The sequence below is a fragment of the Canis lupus genome, chromosome 30, assembly GCF_048164855.1.
Source record: "Canis lupus baileyi chromosome 30, mCanLup2.hap1, whole genome shotgun sequence".
Classification (NCBI taxonomy): domain Eukaryota; kingdom Metazoa; phylum Chordata; class Mammalia; order Carnivora; family Canidae; genus Canis; species Canis lupus.
Genome location: NC_132867.1, coordinates 6,138,446 through 6,163,016, shown reverse-complemented (window position 1 = coordinate 6,163,016; position 24,571 = coordinate 6,138,446). Strand labels below are relative to the sequence as shown.

The window sequence follows — 24,571 nt, the reverse complement described above, 5'->3', positions numbered from 1 at the left end:
ATGTACTGTTGGATCCGATTGGCTAGTATCTTGTTGAGAATTTTTGCATCCATGTTCATCAGGGATATTGGTCTGTAATTCTCCTTTTTGGTGGGGTCTTTGTCTGGTTTTGGAATTAAGGTGATGCTGGCCTCATAGAACGAGTTTGGAAGTACTCCATCTCTTTCTATCTTTCCGAACAGTGTTAGTAGAATAGGTATGGTTTCTTCTTTAAACGTTTGATAGAATTCCCCAGGAAAGCCATCTGGCCCTGGACTCTTGTGTCTTGGGAGGTTTTTGATGACTGCTTCAATTTCCTCCCTGGTTATTGGCCTGTTCAGGTTTTCTATTTCTTCCTGTTCCAGTTTGGGTAGTTTGTGGCTTTCCAGGAATGCGTCCATTTCTTCTAGATTGCCTAATTTATTGGCGTATAGCTGTTCATAATATGTTTTTAAAATCGTTTGTATTTCCTTGGTGTTGGTAGTGATCTCTCCTTTCTCATTCATGATTTTATTATCTTGAGTCTTTTCTCTCTTCTTTTTAATAAGGCTGGCTAATGGTTTATCTATCTTATTAATTCTTTCAAAGAACCAACTCCTGGTTTTGTTGATCTGTTCCACAGTTCTTCTGGTCTCGATTTCGTTGAGTTCTGCTCGAATCTTTATTAACTCTCTTCTTCTGCTGGGTGTAGGATCTATTTGCTGTTTTTTTCTCTAGCTCCTTTATGTGTAAGGTTAGCTTTTGTATTTGAGTTCTTTCCCGTTTTTGAATGGATGCTTGTATTGCGATGTATTTCCCCCTCAGGACTGCTTTTGCTGCATCCCAAAGATTTTGAACGGTTGTATCTTCATTCTCATTAGTTTCCATGAATCTTTTTAATTCTTCCTTAATTTCCTGGTTGACCCTTTCATCTTTTAGCAGGATGGTCCTTAACCTCCACGTGTTTGAGGTCCTTCCAAACTTCTTGTTGTGATTTAGTTCTAATTTCAAGGCATTATGGTCTGAGAATATGCAGGGGACGATCCCAATCTTTTGGTATCGGTTCAGACCCGATTTGTGACCCAGTATGTGGTCTATTCTGGAGAAAGTTCCATGTGCACTTGAGAAGAATGTGTATTCAGTTGAGTTTGGATGTAAAGTTCTGTAGATTTCTGTGAAATCCATCTGGTCCAGTGTATCATTTAAAGCTCTCCTTTCTTTGGAGATGTTGTGCTTAGAAGACCTATTGAGGGTAGAAAGAGCTAGATTGAAGTCACCAAGTATAAGTGTATTATTATCTAAGTATTTCTTCACTTTGGTTATTAATTGATTGATATATTTGGCAGCTCCCACATTCGGGACATATATATTCTGGGTTGTTAAGTCCTCTTGTTGGATAGATCCTTTAAGTATGATATAGTGTCCCTCTTCATCTCTCACTACAGTCTTCGGAGTAAATTGTAGTTTATCTGATATGAGGATGGTTACCCCTGCTTTCTTTTGAGGACCATTTGAATGGTATATGGTTCTCCAACCTTTTATTTTCAGGCTGTAGGTGTCCTTTTGTCTAAAATGAGTCTCTTGTAGACAGCAAATAGATGGGTCCTGCTTTTTATCCAGTCTGAAACCCTGCGCCTTTTGATGAGGTCATTAAGTCCATTCACGTTCAGAGTTACTTTGAGAGATATGAGTTTAGTGTCATCATGATATTTATTCAGTCCTTGTTTTTGTGGATTGTTCCACTGGACTTCTTCTTAAAGGGGAATTTTCAGAGTCCCCCTTAAAATTTCTTGCAGAGCTGGTTTGGAGGTCACATATTCTTTCAGTTCCTGCCTGTCTTGGAAGCTCTTTATCTCTCCTTCCATTCTGAATGAGAGCCTTGCTGGATAAAGTATTCTTGGTGGCATGTTCTTCTCATTTAGGACCCTGAGTATATCCTGCCAGCCCTTTCTGGCCTGCCAGGTCTCTGTGGAGAGGTCTGATGTTACCCTAATAGTCCTCCCCATAAAAGTCAGGGATTTCTTGTCTCTTGCTGCTTTAAGGATCTTCTCTTTATCTTTGCAATTTGCAAGCTTAAGTATTAAATGTGGAGGTGTTGAACGGTTTTTATTGATTTTAGGGGGGTATCTATTTCCTGATTCTGAATGCCTGTTTCCCTTTCCAGATTAGGAAAGTTTTCAGCTATGATTTGTTCAAATACATATTCTGGCCCTCTGTCTCAGCGCCCTTGGGAACCCCAATTAACCGTAGGTTTTTCTTCCCCAGGCCGTCGTTTATTTCCCTTAATCTATCTTCATGTTCTTTTAACTGTTTGTCTCTTTTTTCCTCAGTTTCCCTCTTTGCCATCAATTTGTCTTCTACATCACTCACTCGTTCTTCCACCTCGTTAACCCTCGTCATTAGGTCTTCTAGTTTGGATTGCATCTCATTCAGTTGATTTTTAATTTCTGCCTGATTGGATCTAAATTCTGCAGTCATGAAGTCTCTTGAGTCCTTTATGCTTTTTTCTAGAGCCACCAGTAGCTGTATAATAGTGCTTCTGAATTGGCTTTCTGACATTGAATTGTAATCCAGATTTTGTAAGTCTGTGGGAGAGAGGACTGTTTCTGATTCTTTCTTTTGAGGTGAGGTTTTCCTTCTAGTCATTTTGCTCAGTGCAGAGTGGCCAAAAACAAATTGTATTGGGAAAAGGAGAGAAAGAGAGGAGAGAAAGAAGGTAAGAAAAGAGAAAAAGAAAAAAGAAAAAAGGAAGAATAAAAGAAAAAAAGAGAAGAAAAAGAGAAAGAAAAATAAAGGAAAAAAGGGTGGGGGAAGCAAACAAATCAAAAAGCAAAAAAAAAAAAAAAAACAAAACACACACACACACACAAAAAAAAGAAACAAACAAAAAACACGGGGAAGTATCCTCTGATTCTGTGTACTTTAAGTCCCTTGACTTCCCCTGGAACTTGTCCGTCTAGCTGGTCTTCTGGGGGAGGGGCCTGCTGTGCTGATTCTCAGGTGTGAGCACTTGGGGGAGCTGCTCTGCCCCTGCCTGGTGCAGGGCTCAGTGGGGGTTGTTCACCCCGTGAGGCCCCAGGAGGAACAACCGCAGTGGCGGGGCCAGCTCTGCAGCCCTGGAGTCAGCCCCCGCAGTAGCTCCGCAGCTCTCCGTCTGCAGGGCCTGGAGGCTCCGGGCGGGGCCGCTGATCTGCTCAGCTGGGGCAGGAGCGTCCTCGCTGTCCTGGGCCCTCCCGGCCTCTGCCTGTCCCGGGGGAGGCCGGATCCTGGGCTGTGTCCCGGCGCCCTGTGCTGCGGGGCCTGCGCTGTTGGATTCTCGCTCCGGTACCGCAGCCCCCTCCGCGGAGCCGCCCCCGAGCCCCCCCGAGCTGCTCCCGCCCCGCAGCCCCCTCCGCGGAGCCGCCCCCGAGCCCCCCGAGCTGCTCCCCCCCGCAGCCCTCTCCGCGGAGCCGCCCCCGAGCCCCCCCAGCTGCTCCCGCCCCGCAGCCCCCTCCGCGGAGCCGCCCCCGAGCCCCCGGAGCTGCTCCCCCCCCGCAGCCCCCTCGGCGGAGTCGCCCCCGAGCCCCCCGAGCTGCTCCGGGTCCCCCGTGCGCGCTGCAGCCCTTAGGGAGCTCGGCGCACTCTCCCGGGGCGCAGGTGTCTGTTAGTGTCCCCGGAGCCCGAGGGCATCCCCGCCCTCCCGGGTCCTGCTCCACCTCCCCGCGAGCCCCTTTCCCCCGGGAAGGTCGGTGCAGCTCCTGCTCCTCCGGGACGGGGCTCTCCTGTCCTGGGGACACTCGCCCCGGCCTCAGCCCGGCTCCTCGCGGGCCCCTCCCCCTTGGAGGCCTTTTGTGTCTTTATTTCTTTTTCCCCGTCTTCCTACCTTGATGGAAGCGCGAACTCTTCTCACTGCAGCATTCCAGCTGGTCTCTTTAATTCTCAGGCTGAATTCGTAGATTTTCAGGATAATTTGAAGGTTTTCTAGGTAATTTGGTGGGGACAGGTGACTTGGGGACCCTACTCTTCCGCCTTCTTCCCCTCCTCCCCCGTATTTCACATATTAATAAGAGCTACCACTTTATTGCATTTGAATAAATAGTGGCACTTTATTTTGTCTGTCTTCTGTAAGTAAAAAATGCAGTATTTTGTGACATGTACATTGCAATGCTCCAAATTCAATGAAAAAGAAGAAAAAAATAACTTTGGTATTTTGCTGCTAGAACATAAAATATTGATAGCTCAATTAAAAATATGAGTTCAAATGAAAAGTACTTGCTCATTGCAAATTTATAAGCAGTTTATAAAAAAAAAAAAACAGCTATTCTGCAGCCTCATTCAATGAGATATTGTAGAAACAGGGTACTGGACTGGGAAGCAGGAAATTTGGTTTCTCGGCCAACTCTACCAGTAACAAACTGTGCCATTGTGGCAATTAGTTCACCTCTAGAGTCCTCGATGTTCTCATTTGGAACATGACAAAGTAAAACTGCACAACCTTTAATGTCACTTCCAGGAGAAAACCCAATGCTATGTGCTTATTTGGGAAGGATGCTAAAATTTTAAATATCTTCACACTTGTACAAACCACTAAAAATGAAGCACCGCTAGCAACGCGTCCAAATACCATTATTTTATATGGCAGTAGGATGAAATATGAAAACAGATTGTCATTCTAGAAATATGCAGATGTCCTATCCAGATAAAAAGTGGCAAGGGGATGACAGATAATGGGAAACATAAAGACACTGAACTGTGGTATCTGGAGTATCCCTTCTAATTCTTCACTTTCCACTAAATGTGGTCATTTCCTTCTTGTTGATGCCCTCATTCAAGTCCAGCAAACGGTTCTCCCTTCCTCTACTTCCAGTTATATTTTCCCACACACTTGGATAACTTGCCTCACAGCAAGGGCAGACATACAATGTTTTTAACTTTTGTTTTTAGCAATGAGATGATGGAGTGCTTAGACTTCATGGTCTGAGATAAATGTCACTCATCGTGTGTCCCATGATTGATGCCATTTATTATGTGTTCCTCTATGGCTCTCTAACCCCTTTTTCATATGGAATAAGATAACCCTCTTATTTTTATGAATTGGAAAACAATAATTCTAGAAGAGGTGTGCGAGCCCTGGAAGTGAGCACTTTATCAATCTAAATTAGACCATAAGCATTTTGTTCAGTGAAGTGTAGGGTACAGTTCATTGATTCAATAACGTTAAGTAATTATCATGTTAGAATAACAGCACTTCCTGAACTTCTTAAACTCATTGGTCAATCCACGAATCAATCAATATCTCTCTTCAGAGAGGCAGAATAAAAATGAATGCTCCTATGGATGTATTAACAGAATATGTATTTACTACCTTAAGTGTGAAGGAACTGAAAAGATTCTCAAGGAATATTCTGGAATTCAGTATTTTTGCATCGTCTGGATAATGGGAAATCTACCCTCCTTAATAAGTCCCATCAGTTATTTGTAAAGTGTATACTTGCCTGATATTATTCATACTGTCCTGAATAATTTAAATCTGGCCTCAGTTTCTGAGTTTATACTTTGAAACATCATGGATCTATGTGAGGAACATATTTAGGAAAAATGAGGAAGAGATCTAGGTGAGAATGAAAAAGGAATTCAAAAAGGGCTTTGTAGGTAAATATTCAAAAAGAAATGGAGAACAGGCTAGAAATTTATGATGTGCTGCTGATAGAATTATTTCTAAAAAGCATCTTTTTCCAAAATGCAATATCTGTCTTTCTTCATGTTCCATCGGTCTAGGTAGCTGATATATAATGAGCTGAAGAAGAGATTTTGATCTTTCCTAAGAGTGTTTTGTCAATGATCAGAAAGAACTGGCTTCATTTTTTCCAAGTTGAACTAGAATGTCATAAATCAAGAAAGGTGAAGTTTTTCAGCAAAAGGAGTAGTAAATGCACTGAACCTTTACAAGTTGGTATAGTATTGTATTGCCCCCCCCCCTTTTTTTTAGTGTGTGTGTAAAATGTATGGATAAAAGAATCTGTGCACCTCTGACACTTTTGGAGGCAAATGAAAATATCATGGGGAGAGAACAAAGATGAGGTTAGCAGGATCGTTCGTAACCAAAGAATTTATAAAACATAAAACAAGTTAGACCCGTTTTAAAACTGTGCAAGACAAGACACTTACATGCATTTGTATGAAAAAAGAGAACTTTCATAGTGTTAACTGATTTTTTTACCATTAAGCTCTTTTCAGTGTTTTTAGCTTCAAAGTTGTTGCATTTTAATATTGAAATTTGCCTTCACCTTACTCAAATCTATATTTAAATGCATGTATGTGCAAAGTATGTCTTAGACTCCTATGTGTATATGTTTATCTAAGCATAATTTGTGGAATACCTAAGTTCTTCAATAAAAACCTTGAGTGAAGATAGAGACTGATTGTCAGATACAAAATACATTTCTGTATTTCTGACTTAATTTTACTTCTGTTGGTGCAGTGAGTAATAACAAACATATAGTTCACTACAGAATTATAAACTACCAGTTAATAATTAGTTATCATTAGGCAATATTAACCACCACCATCCCTTTTTTAGCATGCAGGATACTGGATGCCAGGGATTAACTAAGAAGTCAGTTTAGTGGGAGAGATATTTATGCAGACCACAAAATACAAAATGCTATTGAGGATCAAGAAGCATCCAGATGTATTTTACGTCTTTTTCGGTCTTATCTAGAGGCCAGATTTTGGGTTGTCCCTCACCACTGCTGATACAGTCTTTGGTGTTTAGCAATTCACCAAAATAAATCTTTAAAACAAAACAAAACAAAACGGTAATGTATTCAGAAGCATTTTTAAAAAGATTTTATTTATTTATTTATTTATTTATTTATTTATTTATTTATTTGCCTGAGACACAGAGAGAGAGTCAGAGACAGAGGCAGAGGGAGAAGCAGGCTCCATGCAGGGATCCTGATGTGGAACTTGATACTGGGTCTCCAGGATCACACCCTGACCCTGACCTCAGCTCAACTGCTGAGCCATCCAGGTGTCTTTCTGGTGCATTTTTATCTGAGATCTGATCAATCACCTACAATAGCATTCAGAGAAAGACTGGAGATTTCTCCTTGCTAGTTTAATGTCCTTGATTTTTCTGTACTTAAAGTTTCATGAAAGTCAGAGTCCATTTCAATATTGATCATTCCTGATACCTAGTAGTAAGACCGATGCATTTTTATGGTAAGTATTAAAGTAATATGTATAAATGTGCATTTAATGGATGAAAAAGACTACAGGTTGATGAAATGGCAAAATTTCATATAAGTAATAATTAAATTATTAACTTCAATAGATGAGATATTTCCTTTTTAAGAGAAGATGTTATTCCTAGTGAGAAAAAATGTGAAATTCATTTTTGAGGCATGTACTTCTAGCTTCAAAAGTTATATTTGAGGACTTGTCTTTGATTACCGTTGGTGCATAGCTTTTGCACTTTCATTGTATTCTTTGCCTGCATTTTTCAACCTCATACCATTATTTTCTCAGGAACAACCTTTTACTTTCTCCAAAGAATACGAATTTTAGCTCCAGCTGAAAATTACCAAGTGTCTAAGATCAGACATGATAGACATTGTCTATCAACAAATGCATAACCTCTTAGTTTAGATGGACAAGGGAAATATTCATTTGACTTCAAATGCATATGGATGTTTTAAATTTAATGTGAATAACTTAAATACATTTTATATGGCATTATTTGTGGTGGAATTTCTTGTCATGCGAAAGAAGCAATTAATAAAAGAAAGCAATTATTTTCAGCAGTTTAAGGAGGAAGATTTAATGAAACATTTGTGTATGGTAGTACAGTCACCATATGCAAAACAGCATTAACAAAGATGCATTTTAATAAAACGATATTGTAAAGTTTTCATTTTTAAAAAGCCTGATGTGGGACTCGATCCCAGGACCCTGGGACCATAACCAGAGCCAAAGGTAGTTGCTTAAGCACTGAGCCACCCAGGTGCCCCCAATTATTTCAAATCTTAAAAAGGAGAGCATTCCTATTTCTGCAAAACAATTCAAATTATCCTACTTTAAAAACTCTTTGCTCTATAATAGCACAATGGCATTACTACTGATACTGGTTCTGTTAATGCAGGAATTAATAATACACTGGTACCTGGCTCAGGTCTTACATACAGAGTTCAAGATATTTACATAGCATTTAACACGTTGTGATGACTATGCTGTAGCTATATAAGCCTGAAATATACAATCCATTCAGAATGCCTTATTAAGATCATCATTCCCATTCAGTTTAAATCGGGTTTTTTATCTATGCAGACTCCTGTTCTTCAGCTCTTTGATATTTTTAATTCCTTCAAATATACTCTATAAAATAGATTTGATGCTACACTAGGTGAATTTGTGTATTACAAGATTACTAGAGGTTGATCTTCCATTTTTTAAGTTACATACAATCTGATACAATAAACTTACTGACATGCAAAACGAATTATGTTCTCATTTATGAGAAAACCATGCTCCAACACACAGTTGCTATTGAAATAAATTCATTCATGCCTACATGTTATTAGGTACTAAATTACCTTTAAAATAATTTGGTAATTTAAAAAGTAGAAGGTTTTTATTAAAGGATTTTTAGAGCAAAAAAAAGAATTGTAATTTTAGTACAGGCAACCATTTCTAACATGAATTCACTGGTCTAGAAAATTACTTTAATGCACATATCAATATACAAGCCATATTATATTATATTATATTATATTATATTATATTATATTAATTTCAGCAATTTTTTTTAAATTTTTATTTATTTATGATAGTCACAGAGAGAGAGAGGCAGAGACATAGGCAGAGGGAGAAGCAGGCTCCATCACTGGAAGCCCGATGTGGGATTCGATCCCGGGTCTCCAGGATCGCGCCCTGGGCCAAAGGCAGGCACCAAACCGCTGCGCCACCCAGGGATCCCTAATTTCAGCAATTTAAAACAATCTATGAATTAGGTTTTTTGTATGTAATGAAAATATATAAGCAATTTTCATAGTAAAATCATAATTTTACCTTTAAAAATAATTTTATCTTTATTACTGCTATTCCAGGAAAGTTTTAATTGATAAGTTTTTATTTAATTAACTAAAATTAATAACAAATATAAAATAGGAAAGCATCATTCATTCTAGGTTTACTATAGTGTTTCTGTTTGGAGAAAAAATAAATTATCAACAGAAAAACGCATCTGTAACTTGTTTATGATAAAAGAGACCTGGTAGTTTAAGATTTGAAAATAAGGGCATTCATCTTAAGAAGAATATGAAAGAGAGAGAATATTATTTTATTAAATACCTCTACTTGAATATCTCAAATTCATGTACATTGCTGAACTCAAATCATCTTCTTTTTTGATATAATTTTACAATCCCATGCATATCGTAATGTTTGGCACACAGTGGACACTGAATAAATTGGTTTTGGATGGATAGTTGAATAGAAAATTATTTAATATGAGATCTAATTTGAAATTCCCATCTTGCTATTCCCTAGCTATATACTTTAAAACTTATAACTTAATGTTATTTATGTTGTTGGCGACAATAATATACATCTTGAAATTATTTCTGCCCTTTACTTAGAGGGGACTATATTTTTGTGCATCAGAGGAATGTAATATTTCAGCATAAGTGGTAAAGCATTTTTTGGGGGGGAAAGCATTTTTAAGAAAAAATTTTATTTCTAATATCTGACATAAATAAATGCCCAATTATAATTGTTTTTACTTCCCAATTGTGTTGATTGTATCTATTTTCTTGAAGATTCCCATGTTGGAAGAGAAATATGAGTCCCATATAACTTTTGTTATATGCTAAGTATTGAAAACCGGGTTTTATCTTTTGTATGCCTGAAAGTTCTGATAAATAATATGACTTGATTTGATATGGTCTTTGAATCACAATTTAATTCATTCCTGTCTATTTGTTTCTCTAGTATAAATCAGGTTATACATTATTTATTCATGTTTCCTTTTAAACCATCTCAAATTCATTGCTTATTATATTTCCAAAGTATACATAAATATGCATATATTTCATCTGCTAACTTTCATCTACTTATGCAAATTTCTCATTTTGTATTTCAGCATTATCATTTTCATAAATAAATTCCTTATGACATTCTTCTCATGACATTCTAATGTATCTAGTTGCATGGAGCTTATTTGCTATATTTTAAACTCATGTTTTCATGATTGCTTCTTTGCCTCTCACCTCTGCTATTCTTTTTACTGTCTTACCCTTCTATTCCAATATTCCTGATTTAAAATTTCATTTTATAAGAAGTTTTCTCACAATTTACATCATTCAATACAAATGTATAAAATTAGTGTTCAGTAAGAATCTTATCCTAAATTGGCAAATTTACAGCCAAACCAATTTATAGAATACTTTTTCAAGTGTCCCAATTTAAAGCTGCAAGAGAAGCTAGTCTGAACCACACAGAAATGATGAACAATCTTCAGGAAGCAAACTTTATTTATTTATTTTTTTAATTTTTATTTATTTATGATAGTCACAGAGAGAGAGAGAGAGAGAGAGAGAGAGAGAGGCAGAGACACAGGCAGAGGGAGAAGCAGGCTCCATGCACCGGGAGCCCGACATGGGATTCGATCCCGGGTCTCCAGGATCGCGCCCTGGGCCAAAGGCAGGCGCCAAACCGCTGTGCCACCCAGGGATCCCAGGAAGCAAACTTTAAAATCAAAGTGGATGAACTCACTAATATTACATCCCATCTCATTTTAATATAGATATGGATTATATCATCTTCAAGGGATGAAGTCAGGGAACAGTACGAAAATCCTTATTGACTTCTATATGAAGGCAAGAAGAAATGATCTAGGATATCCATTTGGAGGGATCTAATTTGGCTAGCATAACTCTATAGCCAGAGAAAAACTTTTTTGAAAATGTTTTGGGGGGGAGATGAAAATAGAATTGCTAATTTGCTTTTATTATTTTGTGGTTAAAAATGCACTTAGTGAAAAGCATTATTTAGAAAGGGTGTCATTTCTACTTCTTGCTCAAAGAAATATTTCAGCATCAGTGTGTATCCATACACAGTTCTAAATAAAAATATTTTATTATGACTATAACTCATATGTTTTTATATATATGACACCACCCACCTCCTATTGATTTTCAGACTTGTCACTCTACTCACTAGGCCTCAGGTTCCCTTTCTTCTAAAGTTGCTTTGCTTCACTTTTACTTGTCCATTTAACTATCTCTCCCCATCTGAGCAGAAACCTTTGCATGCCATTCTAAGGACACACTTCATACACTTTATTTGCATTGCATAATACACAAATAAATCCCTCTTGCCAAATGCACATGATAGTCATGCTTTTTCCTTCAGCACAAGAGGACTTATTACTTGATTAGATTTAATCACTGTTAAATCTAAGATGGAATTTTGCTCTAAGCCATTGTCCACTTATAAGATTATGAGAATCCTTAAGGGGATTCTAGGTATTTCACGACCTCGGGTCTGTATAGGTCGTATTTTTTGTCAAAGGAGAATGTGCATTCTTTTGTATAACGTGATATTTTTTCAATGTTTCCTTTTAAACATAACATTTATTTTTACATGACTTCATATTTGTAAATCCACTCTCAGAAACAATCATGCCATGCCTAAATTCTTCCTTGTTCAACCTGGGCATCTTTTTATTATTCTCTATATATTCTCTTTTTATTATTCTCTATATTATACATCTGTAGATAGTGTGTTCTTACCATGTGTGTAAAGAAAATTGGACAGATGTACATTTGTGAGGATTATTACTCAATGAGAACCTCATTTATTTTCTTATGTTTTCTGTTAGATTTCCTTATTTATTTTAGGTATAGAAGAAGAATATAGTACAACAGGTTGGTTAACAATGGTTGTACTGCTGAAGATGTAAGAGATAAGAAATATCTAGTGGGCTAGTAGCATTTTTATCAATGTACCATGAAGAAATAAAGAAGTATTTCTTGGGCTTCCACAGCATTTGAAAATGAATAATATTTTCAAAATAAAGATCAAGATTATTTGCAAAAAGTCTGCAGTGTGAGGTCAGATATACTCTTATTTAGTTGTATAATATATTTTTGTCTAAAAAAATAACAAAACTTAAATGAGTTTTGTTAATGTTGCCATTAGGAGAAAAAAAAAGAGAGAGTATGGACAACACATTTATTCAAAAAAGACTGTACTGACCAACACCTATCAATATTACTGATCTAAAAGTAGGCCCCTGGGATCCCTGGGTGGTGCAGTGGTTTAGCGCCTGCCTTTGGCCTAGGGCGCGATCCTGGAGACCTGGGATCGAATCCCACGTCGGGCTCCCGGTGCATGGAGCCTGCTTCTCCCTCTGCCTGTGTCTTTGCCTCTCTCTCTCTCTCTCTCTCTGTGTGTGTGTGTGACTATCATAAAAAAATAAAATAAAATAAAATAAAATAAAAGTAGGCCCCTGATTTGAGATGCCTTTCCTCAAGTGGGAAAATACTGGTACTGGTTATTCTTATTCTTCTCAATCTGCCTGGTGGATCAAAGCAAACATTTATAAAATAATTTTCCTTTAGAACAGGTAGAATTCCTCTATGTCAGAATGAAGATTGTAGAGCGTAGTTGCTGCTAAGTTGTATATAGAAGTAAACAACTAAACAACAAAATTTCCCTCAAATTCTGTATTCTCTGATCAATCTCTTCTTTTGTTCAATTTAATTGTCAAGTTTCTTCAAAAGTCTTCATTATACTTAATATCTTTATTTGATCATCTCTTATTCATTTTCTAAAACATTGCATTCTGTTTTCTCCTTTCACTTGTTTTCAATTAACCTTTTCATGGCAAAGCTACTAAGGCATGTTGGTGGTCACTCCCCATGGACATGACTCTGATCTTTTATAAACTTGGTTTTAAGTTTGAAGTTGGAAGTACGGAAATCTTTCATTCTTAATTATTTTCCCTGCCTTTAAATATACCACCCTCAATAATCAACTACTTTAGTCTCTTCATCGAATAGCTGCTATTTTGCTCACACTACATTATATCAGTTCACTTGGGTAGTCTCTTTCTGCATTGACTCTGGGCTTGACTCTGTGACTAGTTTTGGCCAATGGGACAATAATAAACTTGAAACAAGAAGAGACTTGGAAAATTCTTGTTCTTTGGGCTGTACTCTTGGGAGCCAGAAGCCATGATATTAAGCCCAGTCACCACCTGTCATCCCAGATGACAGCCAGCCTATCCCCAGAAGCAAAGCCCCCAAAAGCAGATGACTGGTAATTGACCATAGATGTATTAGGGAACACAGCCAAGATGATAAGAACTGCCCAGTAAAGTCCAGTAAAAATTTTCACTTCACATAACAGTGTACTACAAAAATAGTAGTTGATGTATGACATTGTTTTGGAGTGGTTTGCTAAAATGAAAAAAAAAAAAAAAACAAATATACCGCTTTTCCTTTTGTGCCTAGATCTTGATTAGTGACACCACCATCTATCCTATCATATACCTGTAAACAAAAGTCACTCTTTAACTGTCTTCTTTCCATTCTGTCTTTCATCAATTGGTCTTTAATTCTTGCTGTTATTTTTAAAACTCAAGTTATTTTAGTACTGAAATAATTGAATATTTTATAAACAATATATATTTTTGATTACCTGATATATGCTAGAATCATGAAGGCAATAGCTAGAAGTAGAACGATTGTTCATTTTGGCATATGGATTTACATGCCTCTCTCCACCTTTAGGTACTATATTCCATTATCTCTTTCATAACAAACAATAATTCGATTGTCTTGGATGATGCAGGTATGAGCCTACTGTAGATTCTTTTATATGTTATTTCATGAATCCTGAACTTTCTGCAAGGTTTCTGAAGTCTCTTTCTCAAAAATATTATAGAAAATGAAAAGATCATCTATTTGTTGAGGCCTTTTTCATTATAAAAACAAGGAATTGTGTCTGTGGTTGTTTCGCTAAGATGTAAAATCTCCATCATCTTGATTCCTCATTGAACCAAACATTGTTTGTACAGCTTGCTAAGAATACTTTTATAGGCGATTAAATCTCTATAGTGCCTCTGTCTTGTGGCCCTGTTTACCAGATTTCTGGACCAGAATCTCCATTCTCATTTACAAAGCTAAGTAACACTCACAAAATCTTGCAAGGAATTTAAAATTTAGTTTCTGACAATCAGAGTATAAGGTGGAAACTATTAAATGTTTGGCATTGAATAGTTATATGAGTGTGTTTTTTTATTACACCTATCATAAGTGCTATGCACAGGAAGCATTTGAAAATATTGCCAATATTTCTTAGCTAATTACATTATGCTATTTCACTCAGAGAGACATGCCCTTTCTAAAGTAATCATGGAAACAAATGAAAACAAGTCTTCTGTCAAGCAGCCATTCAACATAGCTTTGTGAGTACATTGAGTATATCATAGGACATTGTCAATGTTGACCTTATTGAAACAACTCCCATTAAGTATTATAGTATGTAGTATGCTTATCCACTTTATTTCTTTTCATTTGCATTTAATGTAGGTGTTCAATAAACAATGTTAGAATAAGTGAAAATTAACAAGTAGTAAATTCTTTCTCTATTCAAAATTTTTTCCTAACTTTTTTACCCCTGTGTCAGCAGGAAATATATCCAGTTACACTATAATAAGTGGGGGAAATACATAGTTTTGGTGTCTAAGAAACATATGCCACCTCAACAACTTTACCTTTAAATTAATGTGTTGGTTAGAGAAGAAGACTTATATAGAGGTGAGAGAGAATTCTAAAATATAGAATTTGAATATAAGTGATAAAAATCTAAATCTTACAAAACTGATAGACCCTTCACTGGGTCAGTGTGAGTGAGGATGGTCAGAGGGATGGACAGGTAAAGGAGAGCTCCGCGAATTTAACCAGATTGCATTCTTGAGAGTATACATTTAAAATTCAACTAAATAAGAATGATCTGCAATAAAGTGTGCTGAGATTAATCATTTAAATAATTATTTTTTCTGGGACATTTTTATCAAAACTGAGCCCACTATTATTACTTTTTAACATGACATCGACAAAACGTAAATTAAGTTTAGTAATCTGAAAGTTGACAATTAGGTAGTTTTCCCATTTATATAAGAAAAATATTATTAGAAATAAACAACTGTTCTACTTTTTATATTAAGATTCTTTTTTTCTGGTTTATATCTTAAAACAGTTAACATATTCAAGGATTAGCTCTATGTATTTGGATAAGTACTGTTATGTTATAAACAATAGTGTTTACAGGGATTTGGTTAAATGAAGTAGCAAATGCACAAAAATAAGCCATTAAAAATGGCTTAATACTCAATTCAAACCAATGATGACCACTATTTATGGATAAGAGTGTACCCTATTTTCTCACCAACACTTCTGCTTTCTACTTGGCATGCATCCAAATATCTGCTGTGTTAACATTTGCTCCTGGGAGTAGATGAAGGAAAAAAGGTCCATAAGGTTTCCATTGGCCCAGATAGTAGAAACATCTGCTGGATTCATGAGCAGCATGCTGGTCCAAGTCAGCAGGGAGAATTGATGCTTATCAACCCTGCCATATGAGTCGATATTTCCTGTGCCCTGGGGCTACACAAGCTTAATAAAAAAAAAAAATAAGGAAGCACATTACATGTCAAAATTCCCTCATTAAATAAGCATTATATATTTTCAAAGTAACTATCATGGCATTATAAATATGAGTTTAGTACTAATGAAATTCAAATTGTAACAAACAGCAGCTTTTATCGAATTTTATCATTCATTAGAAAATTTTGAGTAATGGTGGATTCCATGCATTTAGAACTTCGCTTACAGAAATTTGACCCTTAAATGTGAAGAGCTGATTATTGTTCTTGGTGAGAAAATTTTGTCAAAAAATCATGTACATTTTTTTCATAGTCATCTTTGTAGGTACCTTTAAGATTAGCTGATCAATTATTTGAATAGGGAGATTTGGGATTATAATCTCCAACGTGAATTTAATGAATTATTATTAAACATGATTATTGTTTTTTTAACACACACACATTTGCTATTTCAAAAATAGTTGTCAGAAGTGTATACTTATTGCCATGTTGCTGCCAATACCCCAAACACTTGCAATTTTTGTTTTGTTTTGTCTTGTTTTGTTTTTACAATAGCTCTCTGAGTTTGTGGCTTATCCTAATCAGTGGCTTAAATTTGAAAAATCTGTACCTTCCAAGGATTTATTAAAATTTTTGCAAAACACAGCATCCAATGGATATTTAAATGTAAGCTATGAGATATATCACCTGTTACTAATAATATACATCACATAATATATATTTTATTTATATATTATATCTAGAGAAAAATACATATATTTATCTATCTGTATCTATCTAGCATAGCATACATCTTTGGTTTCAGATCTGTCAAAGCACATAAGACTAGAAATTTGAAATGAAAATCAGTTTTTGCACAAATTATGTGTAGAATTCATGAAATATGGCAGTCTAGTTTCAATCTGATCTGGAAAGAAAACAGAATAAATAGAAACAGTTTTGAGCATAAATAATGTGACTATACTTACTGGACGAGCATTATCTCAGCTGAAAGACTATATGAACAAATGATATTTTTTGTTACTCTGATATTATGGTTGCAGTGCCCACCTTCCTAGAGCAGCAGTACAATTCTTGGTTTCATGTATATAATAATATCCATGAGACACAACAGGCTTTATCCAACATTAAATGTACCTAAAGGTTCACAAGACAAGTGATACAACAAGGATATTGAGAATTAGCAGAGGCTTTGTGACTCCCTGAAATGTCTCTGAATGTGCACAGTTACTCCTTATACAAAATAAGACGGAGTTGATTTAGGTACCACACCTCAGAGAAGCCTTCAGCTCTGGAGTCTATTCAGGTTTTTTTGTTTGTTTGTTTTGCTTTAAGATTTTATTTACTGAGAGGTAGAGAGCATGAGGAGGGGGAGCTGCAAAGGGAGAGTGAGAAGCAGGCTACCTGCTGAGCAGGGAACCCAGTTCAGGGCTCTATGCGGGGCTCGATCCCAGGGACCTGGGATCATGACCCAAGCAGAAGGCAGACACTTAACTAACCGAGCCACTCAGACACCCTTGGAGTCTATACAGTTTTGACGCCTTTGGAGGTGTGCAGCTTTCACAAGATTATATCTTGTGAAAGACAGTTCCCATTCTCTGGTACAATGTCATTTAATCAATCCTAATTTATTATTCAACAAATATTCCCAACAATGAAATGTAGGTGCTCAGTCTAATACACAGCCTACTCCCCAGTTCTCATTTATTTTGGATCCAGTATACACCTATGAACTCCTTGAATAAGCAAAGATGATTCGATCAAGAGTCAACTTTTTAGGATTTCCTGAAACTAAAGGAAAGACCAAGAACCAGCTCTTAACTGTTTCTTTCTAATATTGTAGTGAAGAGATCACTGGTTTTGCTATCAATAATTTCTTTCCAGTTATCAGTTTGCAACCATCTCTCCAGAACATGCATTCTTAAAATTTAAGTAATCAGTTGAAATATTTTAAATTCCATCATGATTTATTTTATTGAAGTTTAATTTTAATAATTTCCATTTGAAATATTCCAATTCATTATAATTTTCTATTAACAGATTTAAAATGTACTAACCCCAAGAAGGGATATGAGAAAGTGATATTAATTCTTTTTCTGCCTCATCAGAAGTATAATTCTTTGAGCTTACTTATCTGTACATATCTGTACAAAGTATCAAGTTTCATTTTCATATTTTCCCACAGCAGTTTCCACTTGCTCTCATAGGGCAATGTTCCCCTAGATCTAATGTGGCACTACAAAGGACTTGAACATCAAAGGATGTAAACATGGACAAGATGGGTGAAATCAACATTAATGAAATCTTTGTGCATTCAGAAATGATCAAACAGTGGAAAACACATCCTATTAACCACTGTGTTATTACATTTTTTTTTTTTTCAAAAGGGAGCTTGCTCCTCAGGGAGTGTTCCAAGTTGATTTATATGTTACCACATATTGATCAACACTTACATAATTCGGGGGGTATCATTTTGAACACAGGTTCATGTGTTCAAAAATATATGCCCACTAAGTCCAAAGCAATAACATATGCCTGTTAGAGAATGAAAAGTAATATGTTTCTGCCTCTGCTATCAAGAATTTTCTACCTGTCTCAGGTTCACTATGCTAATAGTTTCCTTGGGCATAAAAATTCTGTTATTAGAACAGAAAACACTCATTTCTGTTATATTAATCAAAGGGAAGAATTATTTTATCAACTTTATAAAATATACTCATGCAGGAGATAAATTCAAATATTTTATTACTTCACTTTACAGTCCTTTGAGAACTCATTATTTATTTGAAAGCATGGTGTTGTTATCCATTCAGGGAAATATCTCTTCAAAAAAGAACACTGTTTTAAAAATAATGTCTACATCCATAGATAGCTTACCAGCAATACTTTCTTTTCTCCCAGATACTACTGTAGCTTTTAAAACAAGCAATAAAACAGAAATTCTCCGTTATTAATAACAAGGCACTTCCCAAAGCAATGGCATTTCGGAGTGGAAGTAAGGAATAAATTGTCTCTCAAAGAGTTGGGGGGATATGGAACTATGGATAACAATGTTTTAGTACAAGCTCAAGTGAAAGATGGGTCTCCATTTACTAGACTATTCACTGTGGAAAGTTAAAAAATACCAAGATTAGTTACCTTTACAGATTATCCCATGATTTAATGAATTTTTAAAATATTTTCTCAATAAAGTTCTTGATTATAAACACTATTTTTACCACAATTCATTTCTAAGATTACAAATCCTTGATTCAGAAATAATGATTACCAGAAAAAACACTGAGTCACTTCCTTCAATGGCTTGACATTGCATGTTAGAATAAATTCAAGCTCCTGATGAAGACAGGAAAAGCACTGCATGATTTGGCCTTCATGTTCTTTTTACCCTGTATTGGACCATTAGTCTGTTGCTTTTCATGCATTAGACCCAGTGGTTTTTGTTTTGTTTTCAGTTCTTTGAATAGTCAACCTCTTTCCTGCCTCTTGCTTAGGAAGAGTTGATAACGGCTAACTTATTTTCTCCAACACTGACTACCGCTCTCCCACATAAGTGTCCTTGGCAATTTTTAAATGGCTGGGTCTCTATCCTCATTTAGGTTTTAGCAGAAATTTCACCACCTTCTAGGCCAGGCCTTTCCTGTGCAAAAATGTGTTTTCTTGTTTTGCTGCTTATCTTTAGGCGGTAAACTCTAAAGATAAAACGTTACATCATTTCTAGCTGTTCACAGTTGTGTCTCTAGCACCTACCATTTGAAGCACATTTTAGGTACAAAGAATGTACTTGTTGAATAAATTAATGTCATGAAGTATATTTTATAGTCAGAATTCACTATAGGTGTGAAGATAGGTTTCAGAGAGCCCTAACATTGTCTACACTGATGTGTATAGTTCCTATGCCTAATATAAACTGATTGCACATTATTGGATGATATGTTTGATACTGTATTTTTTCTTAGATGTACTTTGTATCTATGCCATCTCAAAATTTCTTATTACATCTCTTAATTCAAGGAGTTATAATTCAAGTAGACAGCTGTTGCTTTTTTACATGAACATCTCTACTTGGTGTTCCAATGCAATTATTTAAATTTTCTGCAGAGAATAAAATATGAAAAGAATATTAATGTATAGGCAACTTGGCTAGTAGACAAATAATTTTATGCTTGCTGAGTATGCAAATATGTGGCACAATCCAAAAGAAAGATGTTATCAAAATATATCTCCTACAACTAAGTCAAGTCACTAACTTGCAACAATATATTAGGCAATAATTAATTTGACTTGGTATATATATATATATTTTTTCATTTGGAATCAGGGAATATCAGCATAAAAACCAGATTGAAGTCCTAATGTCTTCTAAATTTATAGCTTTCCTTACTATGTTAACCTTATTTTACTAGCTGCCTTTTGTAATTTTTAAGCAATTGTATATTTGAAGTAGGGAATTAATAATGCTTGCTTTATTTTCTTGAATTCTTTCCATTTAATTTGTTCCTAAAAATGTTATTAGGAATTTTAAATTTCCTTGGGTTACTAAATATTCTAAAGTGTATTATAATTCAATTTTGTTGTTTCCTTTAAATATATGGACATTCTAAGACCTACCGGGTAACATGAAAAATATAGGGATCATTTTCCTCCTTGTTATGTGTTATACTTGTGCAGGGGCCATGCTAATCTCTGTATCACTCCAATTTTAGTATATGTGCTGCTGAAGTGAGCACTTTTCCCCCTTTTTAGACTCAGGTTGAAGTTTTCCCAGGAAATTCAAATTTAAAAGTTATGTACCATTCAGTGCATTTTTTTTTTTACTTCCAGAAGATTGATTATTGTACATTTAGCACTATATTCCTCACCCTGTCTTCAGAAGAGTCCTACCATCTGTGTGTTCCTTTCCAGAATATTTCCTCCAGGTTGACATCTCAATTTAGAATTTAGTTACGTGATTGAGCTTCACTGTGAACCAGACTGTGATTGTGGTCATAAATTTCTTTTCTCTGGAAGGCTGCCTCTCAAATGTTCATCAGTTAGCAAGTAAAGCTAGTCAGTTCTCTTTAGGTCTTGCTCATTCACCCTGAAGGCGCTATTCTAGAAAGATAAAATGAATTTATACACACATGATAATTACATGTTACCTTTTCTGGTTATAAAAATAATTTTAAAATTCTCTTATTCTTTTAGAATGCTTTGTAAGACATAGTTTCCTTTTTCATTTTAAAATAATTTCCTTTGCTTTTTATTTTTCTACATCACAATACTTAAAGATCTATGTGAAAGGAAGAAAAACACCTTTATGAGTAATGTGAATAATTAATCAAGTTCATTTTTTTCTTAAAAAATTAGACACTCAAAAAAAAATTAGACACTCATTCAATATTGTTTGAATTCTTGAGAAGACTCTAAACTTTTTAGAGAATAAAATGAATATAGATAAATTAATGAAATTAAATATATTCTAATATTTTTATTTCAAAATCTATTTCAGCTGCAGAGTTAAATATATTTATATTTAGTCTGAATCCATGATATTTTAATACATTTTGTTTATTATGCATTTTCACAGAATAATAGGCATAAGCAAAGAATGAAAACAACTGATGTCACACAAATATATGTTTTTAAAATATTCAGCGTTCTTTTAAAAATCAGATAATGTTTTATTTTTTTTTATTTTTTTTAATAATAAATTTATTTTTTATTGGAGTTCAACTTGCCAACATACAGAATAACACCCAGTGCTCATCCCGTCAAGTGCCCCCCTCAGGGCCCACCACCCATTCATCCCCACCCCGCACCCTCCTCCCCTTCCACCACCCCTAGTTCGTTTCCCAGAGTTAGGAGTCTTTATGTTCTGTCTCCCTTTCTGATATTTCCCACACATTTCTTCTCCCCTCCCCTATATTCCCTTTCACTGTTATCTATATTCCCCAAATGAATGAGAACATACAATGTTTGTCCTTCTCCGATTGACTTCCTTCACTCAGCATAATACCCTCCAGTTCCATCCACGTTGAAGCAAATGGTGGGTATTTGTCGTTTCTAATGGCTGAGGAATATTCCATTGTATACATAAACCACATCTTCTTTATCCATTCATCTTTCGATGGACACCGAGGCTCCTTCCACAGTTTGGCGATTGTGGACATTGCTGCTAGAAACATCGGGGTGCAGGAGTCCCGACATTTCATTGCATCTGTATCTTTGGGGTAAATCCCCAACAGTGCAATTGCTGGGTCGTAGGGCAGGTTTATTTTTAACTCTTTGAGGAACCTCCACACAGTTTTCCACAGTGGCTGCACCAGTTCACATTCCCACCAACAGTACAGGAGGGTTCCCTTTTCTCTGCATCCTCTCCAACATTTGTGGTTTCCTGCCTTGTTAATGTTCCCCATTCTCACTGGTGTGAGGTGGTATCTCATTGTGGTTTTGATTTATATTTCCCTGATGGCAAGTGATGCAGAGCATTTTCTCATATGCATGTTGGCCATGTCTATGTCTTCCTCTGTGAGATTTCTGTTCATGTCTTTTGCCCATTTCATGATTGGATTGTTTGTTTCTTGGTGTTGAGTTTAATAAGTTCTTTATAGATCTTGGAAACTAGCCCTTTATCTGATACGTCATTTGCAAATATCTTCTCCCATTCTGTAGGTTGTCTTTGAGTTTTGTTGACTGTATCCTTTGCTGTGCAAAAGCTTCTTATCTTGATGAAGTCCCAATAGTTCATTTTTGCTTTTGTTTCTTTTGCCTTCGTGGATGTATCTTGCAAGAAGTTACTGTGGCCGAGTTCAAAAAGGGTGTTGCCTGTGTTCTCCTCTAGGATTTTGATGGAATCTTGTCTCACATTTAGATCTTTCATCCATTTTCAGTTTATTTTTGTGTATGGTGAAAGAGAGTGGTCTAGTTTCATTCTTCTGCATGTGGATGTCCAATTTTCCCAGCACCATTTATTGAAGAGACTGTCTTTCTTCCAGTGGATAGTCTTTCCTCCTTTGTCGAATATTAGTTCACCATAAAGTTGAGGATCCACTTCTGGGTTCTCTATTCTGTTCCATTGATCTATGTGTCTGTTTTTGTGCCAGTACCACACTGTCTTGATGACCACAGCTTTGTAGAACAACCTGAAATCTGGCATTGTGGTGCCCCCAGCTATGGTTTTCTTTTTTAAAATTCCCCTGGCTATTCGGGGTCTTTTCTGATTCCACACAAAGCTTAAAATAATTTGTTCTAACTCTCTGAAGAAAGTCCATGGTATTTTGATAGGGATTGCATTAAACGTGTAAATTGCCCTGGGTAACATTGACATTTTCACAATATGAATTCTACCAATCCATGAGCATGGAATATTTTTCCATCTCTTTCTGTCTTCCTCAATTTATTTCAGAAGTGTTCTATAGTTTTTAGGGTATAGATCCTTTACCTCTTTGGTTAGGTTTATTCCTAGGTATCTTATGCTTTTGGGTGCAATTGTAAATGGGATTGACTCCTTAATTTCTCTTGCTTCAGTCTCATTGTTAGTGTATAGAAATGCCACTGACTTCTGGGCATTGATTTTGTATCCTGCCACGCAGCCAAATTGCTGTATGAGTTCTAGCAATCTTGGGGTGGAGACTTTTGGGTTTTCTATGTAGAGTATGATGTCATCTGCCAAGACAGAGAGTTTGACTTCTTCTTTGCCAATTTGAATGACTTTAATGTCTTTTTGTTGTCTGATTTCTGAGGCTAGGACTTCCAGTACTATGTTGAATAGCAGTGGTAAGAGTGGACATCCCTGTCATGTTCCTGATCTTAGGGGAAAGGCTCCCAGTGCTTCCCCATTGAGAATACTTGCTGTGGGCTTTTCGTAGATGGCTTTTAAGATGGTGAGGAATGTTCCCTCTATCCCTAGGCTCTGAAGAGTTTGGATCAGGAATGGATGCTGTATTTTGCCAAATGCTTTCTCTGCATCTAATGAGAGGATCATATGGTTCTTGGTTTTTCTCTTGCTGATATGATGAATCACATTGATTGTTTCACGGGTGTTGAACCAGCCTTGTGTCCCGGGGGATAAATCCTACTTGGTCGTGGTGAACAATTTTCTTAATGTGTTGTTGGATCCTATTGGCTAGTATCTTGTTGAGAATTTTTGCATCCATGTTCATCAGGGCAATTGTTCTGTAATTCTCCTTTTTGGTGGGGTCTTTGTCTGGTTTTGGAATTAAGGTGATGCAGGCCTCATAGAACAAATTTGGAAGTACTCCATCTCTTTCTATCTTTCCAAACAGTTTTAGTAGAATAGGTATGGTTTCTTCTTTAAACATTTGATAGAATTCCCCTGGGAAGCCATCTGGCCCTGGACTCTTATGTCTTGGGAGGTTTTTGATGACTGCTTCAATTTCCTCCCTGGTTATTGGCCTGTTCAGGTTTTCTATTTCTTCCTGTTCCAGTTTTGGTAGTTTGTGGCTTTCCAGGAATGCGTCCATTTCTTCTAGATTGCCTAATTTATAGGCGTATAGCTGTTCATAATATGTTTTTAAAATCGTTTGTATTTCCTTGGTGTTGGTAGTGATCTCTCCTTTCTCATTCATGATTTTATTAATTTCAGTCTTCTCTCTCTTCTTTTTAATAAGGCTGGCTAATGGTTTATCTATCTTACTAATTCTTTCAAAGAACCAACTCCTGGTTTTGTTGATCTTTTCCACAGTTCTTCCGGTCTCGATTTCGTTGAGTTCTGCTTGAATCTTTATTAACTCTCTTCTTCTGCTTGGTGTATAATCTATCTTCTGTTTTTTCTCTAGCTCCTTTATGTGTAAGGTTAGCTTTTGTATTTGAGTTCTTTCCCGTTTTTGGATGGATGCTTGTATTGCGATGTATTTCCCCCTTAAGACTGCTTTTGCTGCGTCCCAAAGATTTTGAACGGTTGTATCTTCATTCTCATTAGTTTCCATGAATCTTTTTAATTCTTCTTTAATTTCCTCGTTG

General features: G+C 36.2%; 1 protein-coding gene and 1 non-coding gene across 5 annotated transcripts in view; one reads left to right on the top strand and one right to left on the bottom strand.

The window, feature by feature from the left end:
- Positions 1-24,571, top strand: part of CADM2 (cell adhesion molecule 2) — a 1,061,838-nt gene that overhangs the window by 780,116 nt on the left and 257,151 nt on the right. The gene's annotated exons all lie outside the window — the stretch shown is intronic.
- Positions 20,232-20,337, bottom strand: LOC140621868 (U6 spliceosomal RNA). Its single transcript, XR_012021590.1, has one exon. It is a non-coding gene; the product is annotated as a U6 spliceosomal RNA (small nuclear RNA).